Below are 13,244 nucleotides of genomic sequence, written 5' to 3' on the forward strand. Positions count from 1 at the left end.
CCTTACTTTTGGAAATAGGATTATTTCTGAGAAGAAAGAGTGTAGCTTTCCTTTAGAAGGAATTTGCACTGTGGAATATGTATAGTTGGAGTGCATGAGGATACAAAACCTTCCTCTATCTTCTCTACAGTTATTTTCAATCCACATAAAAGGCTTTGCAATAGATATCAAGAAAACATAATATTTATTATCTGCTTGGGGAAATTTAACATAAAAACATATTTCAGGAGGACATTACATAAAAATGAGATGTCAGAAGTAATGGAGATTTAGATGAAGAGAAATCATTATGAGGTAAGAAGATTGCTTATCTGGCTGTGTATTAGAATAGAGTTCATCAATGAGATTTCTGTTGGTGAAGCTAGATAATAGAATGAACATAATTTTCTTGCCTTTGGAGCTGGTAATTTCTATGCTTAGTGAGTGTATTGCTCATGTGTTTCCAAATGTTATGCATATCACAAATAATACACATACGGAATTAAGCAAGATTGATTTAAACATAAATAAAATCAAAGTCCATTTAAATCAGTTTAATAAATCACATGTTGACAGAAAAAGAAAGCAGATTATCAGGTCAACTGGGGATCAGAAAAGCAAATCTTCAACAATAGTTTGTGGAAATTAGATATCCTGAGATGCAGAACTTACCAGCTAAATAGATTGGATATACTACAATACAGTCTTAAATATGATTCTCTGACAGTGCTGTGAACTGTATTGGAAGAAGCTGACTATGGGCACACAGTTTCTGATCCTGCAGATGCTTATGGATGAGTTTAATCAATGATTTCTATTGAAGTCAAGGGGAAGAGCTGCCTGCTTAAATAGGCCAAAATACATTTGTGGGACAGGGGGCCAGCTTTTCTTCAGTGATATCAAATTCTTGTAGTGGTCAATGAAAAAAAATGAAAAATTTTTGATGACTACTGTTCCCTGGCATTGTTTCTAGTGTATGCATCTATTGTGTTTTTTAATTTTTATTTTTTTCTACTGCAAATGATAGCTCTGTGTTTATAGAACTGGAAGCTACCCCACACTACTCTCTCAGTAGTCCAGTCTCAATGTAAAAGCATCATGCTAGTAGACAACATACCTGAGAGGGTAAATGGGATAGATACCCAGTTCTCAGGGCTGTTCTCACTCCGATAGTTCTGGAGCTCATCTCTTCTCTGTACCATTGTTCTCTTGAAAGATAGGAGAGACATCTCTTCCAGCTTTTGTTTTTCCTTTTTTTATGTTCATTAGCATTGTTTGTTTACTCTGTAGCATCTTGGGACAGAGAGGTTCAGGTCCAATACATCAAGATTACCTAAGCTCTCAAGTGACTTTCAGAGGTACAGTTCTTGTTTTCATCAGCTGTATCTTTCTAGAATAAATATAAAGGAATATAATTTAGATGACAACTGAGTTTGCTTGGTCTGGATAGTCAGTTGCTGTGTGTGGGCTCTCCAAGGACATCTGTAACTTACATGATTGCTCTGCCTAGAAGCATCACGGATTTACTTCCTAGAATGTATGCTAGATTTACTCTGTTTTAGACTTTCCTGCTGGTTAAATGTCTTAGACAATATAAATGTATTTATTCAAAAACTATCAGGGTGTAGACGTGGGCAACCGGCTCTAGATGACCCTGTTTGAGCACGAGGTTTGGATAAGATAACCTTCAGAGTTCCTATTCAACCTCAACCATCCTGTGATTCTGTGAAATAAAACAGGAAAATAGAGAATAGAATGCAGAAGAGGAAAAAAACCCCCTGTAGTAGTGTAGTAGGGTAGATAAAGAGGAAAAGAAAACCTGTAGTAGTGTAGTAGGGTAAATAGAATAATTTGCTGCTTTCTCATTAAATGTTTGCTGTTTTTCAATTTTTAATCTCTGTATTAGTCTAGTATAAAAAGTGACAGTACTTAACCACCACCATACAGAACAATATCTACTCCTTTGGATTAACCTAACTAGTTAATTTCCTTACTCAATTTTTATGTCTTCTAAATTATTTGATGCTTACAGTTACCTCCATTTTAGAAATTGTTTGGTCAAGTTAACTACACTTAATGATTTTAATCTTTCTGAATAAATCAGACTCACATAACTGTACACTGTGAAATATCAGTCAGGATGGAGGAGGTCAAGGAAGCTAATATAATGCATTAACATTCCCACCCAATGGGTGCTCATCTTGTTGCCAGATGGCTGAGAGAAGAGATTTTTATATATTCTTGGATAAAAACAGTCTTGGCTGGTGAGGGTAGGAATGCTTCTTATCTCCTTTCAAAAATTTTTATGGTCCAACAGCGAGGATAGTCTAGGGGCTGGAACACTAGAATTCACAAACAAATTCAGGAACACCTGAATTTATGTGCCTGCTTCATCTTCAACCACCTTTTTCCTATTACTGTTGGTAGACAACTCAGGGTTGGACCTTCCGAGGTGCTTGTACTCAGGTTTCTTCCTCAGCACTGCAAGACTCAACTCCTTCAGGGCTCTTCCAAGCACTGAGTTGAAAGTGCACATTTCCTATACTGTGTGCAGGGAGAAACAGCATCCTGCAGAGAGGCAACCACGAGCAAAATGCACAGGAAGGTTTGAGGCACCAGCTTAGCAGGAGTCATCAGAGGTGGATGGTTACTTTACAAGATTCTTATCTGTCGGCACTTTTTCTTGAAGCAGGCTCATTGCTCAGATGCAGAGGTATGATATCAAACGATATGCATGAATAGCTGCTGGACTGCACTGAAAATATCCAAAATGACCAAGAGAGGAATTCAGTTCTTTATTTAATTGGGAGAAAAGACTCAAGGTCTTCCTCATCTCGTGAGGTATCACAGCCATACATAAAATTTCCTGCCCCTTTGCTGGGAGGATATTGCTCTGCTCTAGGATTTTTGTCTGCTCAGGGCTTAGCTCTGGTATAATCACCAGGAACTGCCGGGGCAAGAATTACACCTTAGGAGCATCTGCAGAAACCCATGGCCCCAGTGTTTTGGTGAAACCTTGAGTGAATGACAGTGACACCCAGGGCACATGCAGGGTTAGGTGGCTGCTGAGCAGCAATCTTCAGCCTTTCCCTGTTTCCTGTGCCAGGGATGCTGGTGCAAGTGCACAAGGGACTGGTTTACCTCCATCAGCTCACCTGACAGATGGGGATAACAGTGCTTGACTGTCTCTGGGGGGTTCCATAAGGATAAAGAGATTAAAAGATTGTGTGGTGCTCAGAGGTGTGTGATGAGAGCTTTAGAAGAAGTTAAGATCAATAAACTGTCAGCAGTACAACAAAAGGTCTCCTCCAGTTTAAGAACTGCAATATTGATGCTGTCTTGAAAAGACTGTTCACCCCTTCCTAACAGAAAAGGTCAAAATAATTTTCATTTTTGGAAAAGAAACATTTGTGTCTAGCTGAAACTGCTTTTTTAATTTTTTTTTTTTAATAGTAAACTTATGTTCAAATTCTGGAATTTTAAAACTTTAATTTCCCTGTTTTTGGGGTGGAGAGGGGACACACACACCAAGAGAAGTGTGAATTGGCCATATTTGAAAAAAAAATTCCAACGTGGAGTTTTTTCCACACTGATATTCATCTGGAATATGAGAAGTTCATTTGAAGTGTTCAATTTGATGCCACCTGACAAATTAGTAGGAGCCAGCTTAAGAGCTTTGGCTTGTGTCTTTCAGCTTCCCATCTTAACAGCTGTTGTGAGAAGAACTACTAAAATCCTCAGAAGATTTAGTGGGAGGCTTGTAGTCACTTTGCTTTATACAGTGGTGCTATTAATAAGCAAATGATTTTTTCTGTATTAAATGGAGTTTGGGACTGGGCAATGTTCAGGGATGCTGCAGTTTAGAGCACAAGACTCTCTTATTCCAGACCTGTGATGTGATTTTAAGTTGTGTGCCTCTGAAAGAGGAGAGATTTTAAGGTATTATAGATGTCAAATGAAATTACTGAGAGACAGATAACAAGACAAGAGTTGTGTTACCACAACTATAGAACAACTGGTGACTTGGAAGTCACTAGTATGAAAAAACCTAGAGGTTTTAAAACTCATCTCTTGAATCACACAACATATGGTGCTCAGAAGAGCTACCGAAATCAAATATTCACTGCCTAGTAGCCCTGGAGCTCATTACCTGTAAATACTTTAGGTTTTATAGGCATGCCAAGCAGGCAAAGGGGATGAAATGTACTTCTGCCTTCAGAAGGGGAATTCATGTAATAACATTCATTCCTTTTATAGATAATACTGCTACTTAGGAAGTCCTAAAGTACACGATGTCTCTGCTGATTAAATTTCCTGTGTAACCAAAATGTTCATAAAGTTACATAACTGCATTTTTTTTCTTACCTCCTTGCTGGCAGCAGCACTCCAGATTTCTGGAGCACTGTGACCCTTGATTTACCTCCACTTCCAGGTGATGTAATCATGAGAAGAATGGAGGGAGAGCAGGTGAACTCAAAGAGTTATGCTGTTGCAGTAAGTCCTTCATTTCATCTCTGTAACTCAAATCCTTTATTTGGTCTGTGTAACTCATGCACTTCCTGCATCCCTCAAGTGATTTAGACTCCCTGTGACCTGATGCTTCCCACTTGAGGTTATTAATGCAATCCTGATAAAAAAAAGTGGCTGAAACAATTTCCCTTTTTAACCCTGGTGAGCTAAGCTGAAAAACCAAGACCACCTCTCCTATTGGGCTCGAGCCTGCTAGACAGCTCTTTCACTTCCACTTATGCCACAGTCTCTTTTTACATACTGTGGGACCGCTTTCCCATAATATAATTTTCAATGGATTGGTGAGTGCAGAGTGTCATGTTGTGAGACAGATGTTTGCCAGAGGATGTCAGACAGGCATCCTCTGCATCATCTTCTGCAAGCAGAAACAATTGTGGTAGGGAGTGTTGCAGGCATGGCCTCTAAGGGAAAAATTACAGGGGGTAATTTTGTTGCCTCTGGGCCAGCTTATCTGTCTTTTGTGTTCCTCTGTTGTGGAGTAGGCACTTGCCCTGAGTTTTCAGTCAATTTAAAGAGTGAGTCAAGGCAAGCAGAGTCTATTTCAAAGTTTACATATTAATTAGTATAAGTCAAAGTAAAAATTAATTTAAGATTAGTTGTTTTGCCTAAGTAATGTTTTCCAGTGCGAATAATAAACACCCTTCTGCTGACCTCAAAATATGCTGTAAGACTTCTTAAAGACAAGGACCAAAAAATGTACCAAGACACTTCTGCTGTTCTTGTATTTCTTTATTGTACTTCTTTTCCAGCTTCCTTTGCTGCCAACAACCTTTGAATGCAAACGAGCAAACTGTGGGCCAAATTAAAGGAAAGAAATAAAGATTTTTAAAGAAATTGGTGGGAGCTCAGCAGTGGAGTGTATATGAAATCAAAAAGTTTTGTTGTCTTTGGTTTTGCAATTCAAAGATTCCCTCTCAACGGATGGATCATTGCCCTTCTGTGTACAGAGAGGTGATGTCCTCAGGGCTGAACCCCTTAAGGGATCTGGTGCACTTGGATAGGAAAGCTTAAAACATCCTGTGCAGGGTTTAAAAAGTCAAGACTAAAAACTCTTAGCACCAGAGAGCATTCAGTCTGGAAATTAAGAAAGGGGAAAAAAGATGCATGAAGAGGGGAGACAGGAATACTCAGTTTTTATCAGTATTCTGTAACTAATATATTGGATTTTTGAGTCACATAACTGGCGGTAATGTAAATCTGCTGCACATCTCGAGGAGCAGCTAGGAGTGACAAGCTCAGCATACTCTGGCCTTTCATTCTGAGTGAAAGGCAGGGATACAAACTGTGCTGCAAGCCCTTTGGCCCAAGAACCAGGAAAAGCTGCTCTTTTGTACTGTTCTGCTGCTTCAGAAATCAGCAACAGCCCTCTTTCAGATGGTGCATGATGGAAGGGTCAATCAACTCCTCTTCAGTCTAAGTCTTTCTCTGTAGTGCTATTTGTCTCTTTTTTGACAGCATTCAGCAGTTTTGCTCAATGTATGTGGGACACTTGCTGCAGACAATTTACAAACATCAGGGGAAAGAAGGCAGTTGGCAGTGTTTTTGAATTCCTATGAGTCTTTTTGTTGTTGTTGTTTCTAGTGAGTAGATGAAAAACAAAATGGGTGTTTTATTTCCTGAAGTGCATAAATATTTGTCCAAAGTAACTAAAATTTTTTATTAAAATGACTCCATTTGAACATTTCTTTTTTAGGCATCATGTGAAAGCTCTTATTTCTTCCATGATGCATATTTGTCATCAATTCATGTAAATGTTTTGGTGAACCAAAGGATGAATTGTTCTGTTTTTCTTGCTTGGATTGTGAAATAGGAATATCTGTAACATGACAGGGCATGAAAGAGCCTGAAATGAATTAAGGCTGTACTTCAATGAATGGGCTTTTGCTTTAGAGGATTCTTTAGAAACAACTGTGATAAATCCACTTTCAGTAAATCCAGAGGGTGGTTGACACATACATTTCATATGGGTGGGTACTGGCAGACTAGAACTGATGACACATCATTCCACTTGGACCGTTTTTCAGCAGATGAGTGTTCTAACTATTGTATTTCAACTGGAAGAATTGCTCTGGTGTAGAGCTAATTAAATATGTACTGATTATCTCAGCTCAAAACCTGGAGAGATGAGAACATTCTCAAGCTAGATACTCCAGAGGTCATCCAATCACCATGATCGCTCAGTCTTCACTGTAAGGGATAGAGATTTCTACCTGCTGAATTATTTACTAAGTTGAGCTGAAGGTAACTGAGACAATGGCTGTTCCATAATAAAAGTGGAAGAATTGAGCAGGCGTGTACAAGTAAAACCTGTGATAATACTTAGTGCTTCATTCAAAGCTGTGTATTTATTCAGATGCAAGATCCCTCTAGGCAAATGTTGCACCTGACTGTTTTGAAAATTTTAAACCATAAACAAAGATAACACCTACCATCCATTCTTACGAAAAAATTAGAGATCTGTATCCAAATGTGAGCATGATGGAAATGTTGTGACTATGCATCTGTTCTAAGTAGTTAAAAACATTGAATTTTGCCAAGAAAACTGTGCCAAAAAAAGTGGGTCATTAGAAAGCAAAATCTGTAAGGGAGCACAGGCAATAAGTGGGATCTTTTCAGGAAGTACAGGATAAATGTACTATTTGTTCCTTAAGGGTTTACAAACACACTTGAAACAGAACCTGATGTACCTCTAACCACCTAATATCTCATTATGATGCAGTCTTGCATCACTTTTTGCTTTCAAATGTATCTCAAAGAGTACCACCAGTGTCCATGTGCCAGTTCGCACAGGAAGAGTTCAAGGCGACTCGCACTCGCTGTGTGCTTCTGTTCACATCACAGAATACTGGAACTGAGCCCTGTAACCACAAACCCAAATAAACATCTGGGATTCCTGATTACCAACAGGTTCCTTGGAAAGCCACATACATCCAGTGCTAGTCTGGAGAAATGTTTGTTGTCACATATGTGACAAGAACACTCTTAATGATATTTGTGCCCTTTGCCTGTGGCCACTTTTCGTTGTTGAAAGTGCTAGCATGATTTTTAGTCCTTGGTGATCCCTTTGTGTTAGATTTTGTATTAACCTGCTGTTAGGCATCTAGTTCAAGCTACAGATGCTGATTCATCACCGTAGAAAGATTTCCTACTGCTCAGTTAGGCAATGGACTGTGAACAACCTTACATCATCCATCAAAATTATTTCACGATCTTGTTCCTGACTTTTATTTACCCTATGTTTTCAGAGCTGAGAATGCAAATGCAAATTCTGTACCACAGACATGAAAGTTTGAATTGGATGAAAGATACTGTCCCTTTGCACTCGAGTATAATTACAACCAGATCGCTGGTGAAACTATTTAATGAGGTAAAAATGTAAAATCCTTACACGTGTAAGCCTAAAGTCCATCTCTGCGGATGTTTTAACCTAATTAAATAGGTGGTTTAATGTTTCCAGGAAGAGTGCATGAGAAGATGTGAATGTAGCAGAAGACAATTTCTCTTGTCTTTTTTAAAAGATCCTCAGTTTTTTCACCTTAGCTTTCACACAGATCTTGCTGGCCATAAGAACAGCAATACTAATGCAACTGTAGCTTTATAATGTGTTGAAACACTGGCCAGTATGTTACATACTTTAGAGTGTTAGTGCATTAGTGACACAATTAGTATGCAGTAAACAGATGCCTGGAACTGGTAACTGTACCATGGAAACATTCCCATCTCACTAACTATGTTAAGTCTGACTCTTTTCATGTTTAATATATCATTACAATAGATAAGGGACAGAGGATACAGAATTCAGCAAACAGTTAATATAGAAATTAGATGCCAGAATAGACACGATAAAGCAATTTATCCCATTTAGCAAGACTGTCCATTCTAGTCTGACCATGATGTAAGCTGGCACCAAACTGGACGTTATTGACCTGACCTGGTTTGCATCAGCTAATTTTGAAAGCAAACGAGTTCTGGTGCTATGAGGTCATAAGGCTGACCTTTTTCAGACTAGCTTGTGCAAACACTCCCCCAATGATTCCCATAGATCACATAACTGGAGTGAAATGGCTGCTGGAAGTAGCAAATACTGAAATCTGGCACTGGTCCCCTCGTACGATGGGTACTTGCACGTGCACTAGGCAGGCAACTGCCTGCTCCTACTCAACCTGGGAGAGAGGAAGGTTTATGTAGTAGTGTGATATGGCACAAGGCATTGAAAGGCTAGTGAACACATCTGACTCCCTCTTGACTTAAATTTTAGATGCCTAGATATTACCAAGGAGTCTTTCCCCTTAAACAGTGGCCCATAGTGATGCTAGCAACCATGTAAAGACAATCTTCTCTCTAACTCCATATGGCACTTCCAGTTCTCCTCCTGTGCTGTGTCTGGGACTGCTGGAGCCAGTGGCAGGCAGGGAATATGAAAACGTGCCTCCTTTCTACAACCACTATCAACAACATTGTGAGCTTAGCTGTTCTGGACAGCTGAACTGCAAGGATCTTGAAATATAAGATTTTTGCTTAGAAACAGAGCCAACTGAACTTCATTTTTTTCTAAGACCTTGATCTGCTTTACACCTGGTGTAATTAGGGTAGACTTACATAACCAAGGCGTCACTGATGGTAATTGGAAGGCAAACAATCATGTTGAAAATGGCCTCTTGTAATGTTGCGATAATGTGTGGTGATTTACTAGGGGTCACTGTGGACTAGCTACTTTGGCCGAACCTGACAGGTGATCCTAACCGAAACCAAAACTTCCCAAAGTACTATAACTCTTCTTAGTCTATGCATGTTTTTTTTGAACTTTTTGGGAAGTCTTACATGTGTCTGTTCTCATGTACCTTGTCTTCCTCTCTTCTTTGCTTTTTTTTCCCAACCCCACCCTCTTCCCTCCTTCCTGTCAAAACAACCACAGCTTATGTTTTGCAAAATGGGCTAAATTTTTGTAGAATTTAATATGGTAAAAATTTTTGACTATCTCTAAATGTGTGCTTTCCCATGCTGCCTAGTCCATGGATACAAAGTACCTCCACCTTCCTCTCCTCTCCACCTCTTGCCTGTACGCTATAAATACAAGACAATATATTCCTGATAGTTAAAACATCTCTTTATTTTTAGACATGCAAGCAGTGTCCTTTCCTTGCCCTCCATCCTCCCTCTGTACCAAAACAAAGGCCAGTGGGACTGGAGTGTGCAAATTCCACTGCCTCCCTCCTCAACCACCCACCCCCTTCCCTCCCGCAGGGAGGTGAACATCGTCCACACATCACTTGAGACAGGAAGAATATAATACAATCTGTTTTCAAATTTTCTAAATACTTCCCAACTTCCATTGCAGGCTGTTATCTTTGTGCTGTAAATTCATGCCAAAAACTCCCCAACAGCATTCTTCTTTGCCTTCCCAAATTACTTGGAGAGCAAACAAACCTTTCCCTGAGTCATTGATTCCTTCAAAAAGCATTTGTGTCTACTACATATGAAGGGAAAATGGCTAGACTGCACATTTTACAGCTCGCAGCTCTCCTGTGAAAGCCATAACTAAGATCTTTGACAGCACAGATCTGTTTTCTATTCTGTGTATTTTGATCTGTGAGCAGGACTTTTCCCTACCCAGAGAAGTCAGGGTACTGCTATGCTGGGTAAGAAACAACTGTCTGGCAGTCTTCTACCCCCTCTGAGCCCATAAGGCCCTGGGATATGTTGTTCCATCTATACTGGTTTTTACTACCTGTATGAAAAGCTTTTGAGGTAATAAACAGTGTACACAATGCAGTTTCACAGGATGATCTATATTGCAGTGAGCTATACTGAATGGCTCAGCCTAGATGGCAATGTGTTAAATTAGTACCGAAAGAATTTAGTGGGCACAAGAATTAATTAGGAGAGGATTTTTTCTTTATTTAGAGTAAAAAATATAAATTATCTAGCACCTAACAATTAAGTTGAACCATCGAAATTTTCAATACTCATCATCAGAAGTACTTAAAATTATTTCAATATGGGCTAATACTTGTCTGTGAGGTCCTATACTTAAGAGATCCTATACTTGTGACAGTAGCAAAAGTGTGCATATGAGTGCATTTGTGCCTGGCCATGACTACACTTTGAGTGGGCATAATTCTTGATTGCCTTCATTTATTTCCCCACTGTTCTAGCAATGTAGCACACTTGTGTTTCTATTTTTTCCTCTGGCTCAGATGATCATCACTTTCTACTTTTGTAAACTGTTATTGGTGGAAATGACCTACCATTTGGTATTTGTGTTTCATCTCTCTGCTCTTCACTGAGCTGTTCCAATTTTTCATCCTTACAAAAATGTGTCAAGGTACATATATATTATAGCTGATATATTGAAATGAAACATCATCCCTATTGCTGTGGAATAGTTGTTTTGCAAAATTATCTTTTACAAAATTAAATGACTGAACTCTGCCTCTTTTTTGTTTGCTTGATCCAGCTAGAAGCAGAAGAGTAGTATTTCTGCCTGCTTTGCACAGAGGTTGGGGAAAAGGTTGACAGAGCCTGAATTTTGGTCTGCATTGACAATATTGAGGTTGATCTGGGGATGCCCCTTCATCCTGAAGTTTCCTGTCAATATTCATGGCACGTTTCACTCCAATAAGGCCTATTTCTAGTGCTTATTAGCAAGAAAATTTTACTCTGACTGTCTGCACAGTTGTGTGAAGAGTGATAGGAAATGATGTTATTTTGCTTCAGGGAACTCTGAAGATCACCAAACAGGCAAATAAGACATGGCAGGAGAAGCAGAACATGTTCATGCTGACTTATGGATATGTGACCAAGAACTGGATTCAGTCACTGTCTCTGTACAACTTCAAATCTATCTCAGTCTCTGGAGATCCAGAGCATCAAGTATATTGAAGATATGTTGCTGACTTGAGTCTGCTTGTTTGAGCAGTCTTAATGGATCAGAGGTAGGTCCAGGACTCACCACAAGTCTCCCAGAAGGCATGGCAATCGTTTCCAAATGCAATTTGCCTTCTTGGAGGTAGGGGATGCTGCCATCTCTGAAGTGTTTGAACTTAGGCTTTGAAGGGTAAGTACCTGACTTGGGGACATTTGGGCCAAACTAAACCTACAGTGTGGGCAAAAAGTCCTCATGTTCCTCAGTCATGAGAAACAGAAAGTTTATGTCTCTACTTGAATCTGCTCCCATTTCCACTTATGTGTGATGGCCTTTTAGAAGCATTCACTTCAGGTTTCTCCCTCAGTATAAGCTAAAACACAACTGTGGGCACTCTGGGCTGTGAAGACAATTCCTTTTCAGGCACTCTACTGCTAAACCTGCTCAATAGCTCTCCAGAGGAGCATGAAGACTGTTTTTACAGCTGAATATGGTGCAAGGGTGGAAATGCAGGCCTTTCATCTTAGAGAAGGCTCCCTACCCCATGTTTTTGTTATGAAGAACAAGGTCAAACCTTCCAAAGTTTATTGTTACATAGCTAAAAGTTTGCATAGGGCTTTAGAAAAACAAGAGAATCTACATTATTATAAAAACAGAGCTCTTAGTTTTATATAATGAACTAAAGTAATTATATTGCAGTTTAACAGCTGATTTGGAAAGTCCTTTTCATTGCTTCCATAGTCTCAAAGCCCAAAGCCCAGGAATATGGAGAGATTTTGAAGAAACTAAACAACTTTAACCGTGATGGACAATTCCATGCAGGTGATGAACTGACTGTTCAGAATAGTTCCTGTGTTGCAGGAGTTACTTGCTTCTCTGTGTTTTGCCTCCTTCAAGTAAACTGCCTGTGTGAAGCTGGGGCAGTCCTGTCAGGGAGTGATCAATATGCTGCCACATACCATCCCCAGTTCTGGAATTTGCTTCTCCCACCCACACCATGGTGCTTTCACAATGTGCTTTCTTGTACTGTAGCAGGAACAGCCTCCTCAGGACATGTTTTTCTTAGTCACAAGGATTTGTCAGATCCAGCCTTTTTTCCTAATCAAATGAGCTTTTCAGTGTGCGGTCATCATTGGATAAGTGCAAAGGCTCGCAGATGACTCTTTAAGGAGACTTAATGTCTGTAATTTACTGCCCATGATTTCTTTCCTGGAAGCGTATCTTACTTCCCCACTTAGATTGAGCAGTACCCTGACACCTTTTCTGGATAAAAGTGGCAGTGTGGTCCTTTATCAGTAGTGAGCACTATTTCATGTGAATGTTAGTGCTCCAAAATCACACTGGTAAAGGTATGTGCAGGGGTGGAGTGACTGTGAAAACCTGTGGGACAACACAAGGAATTAGCATGTGGGCAGCATGGCTCACTTATTAGGTGTGGCGACCTGATGGGTCTGGCCCTGTCAGACAGAATCTACGTTTATGTGGACCAGTAGAGCTTTGCTACATTCAGTGGCACTACAGCAGTAGTTTATGAATCATGACTTGTTTTTCTTTTTAGTATCCTGCTCTTTGGAGACCACCTTGACTTGCCAGTCTTTTTTCTGAGGGTGCATTTCCTAGCTGTTAAATGTCAAATTATCCAGATTAAAAAAATCTGCCAGTAAGCCTTTGGTTTGTGTTGCTGTTGGCAGTTAATAAGCAATGGTATGTGACTGCACCATCTTCTGGGACTTAATCTCCCTGTCATGTTAATGGCTAGTTATATCACAGAGACCCAATTGAATGGAGACTATTCCCTCTTGAAAAATGGCTCTCTCTGCTAAAGCAGAGGATCTCCATGAGAAAAGAGGCATCTCATAAGTCTTGTTTA

The sequence above is a fragment of the Manacus vitellinus genome, unplaced genomic scaffold (assembly GCF_001715985.3).
Source record: "Manacus vitellinus isolate BGI_N305 unplaced genomic scaffold, ASM171598v3 scaffold_4_pilon, whole genome shotgun sequence".
Taxonomy (NCBI): Eukaryota; Metazoa; Chordata; class Aves; order Passeriformes; family Pipridae; genus Manacus; species Manacus vitellinus.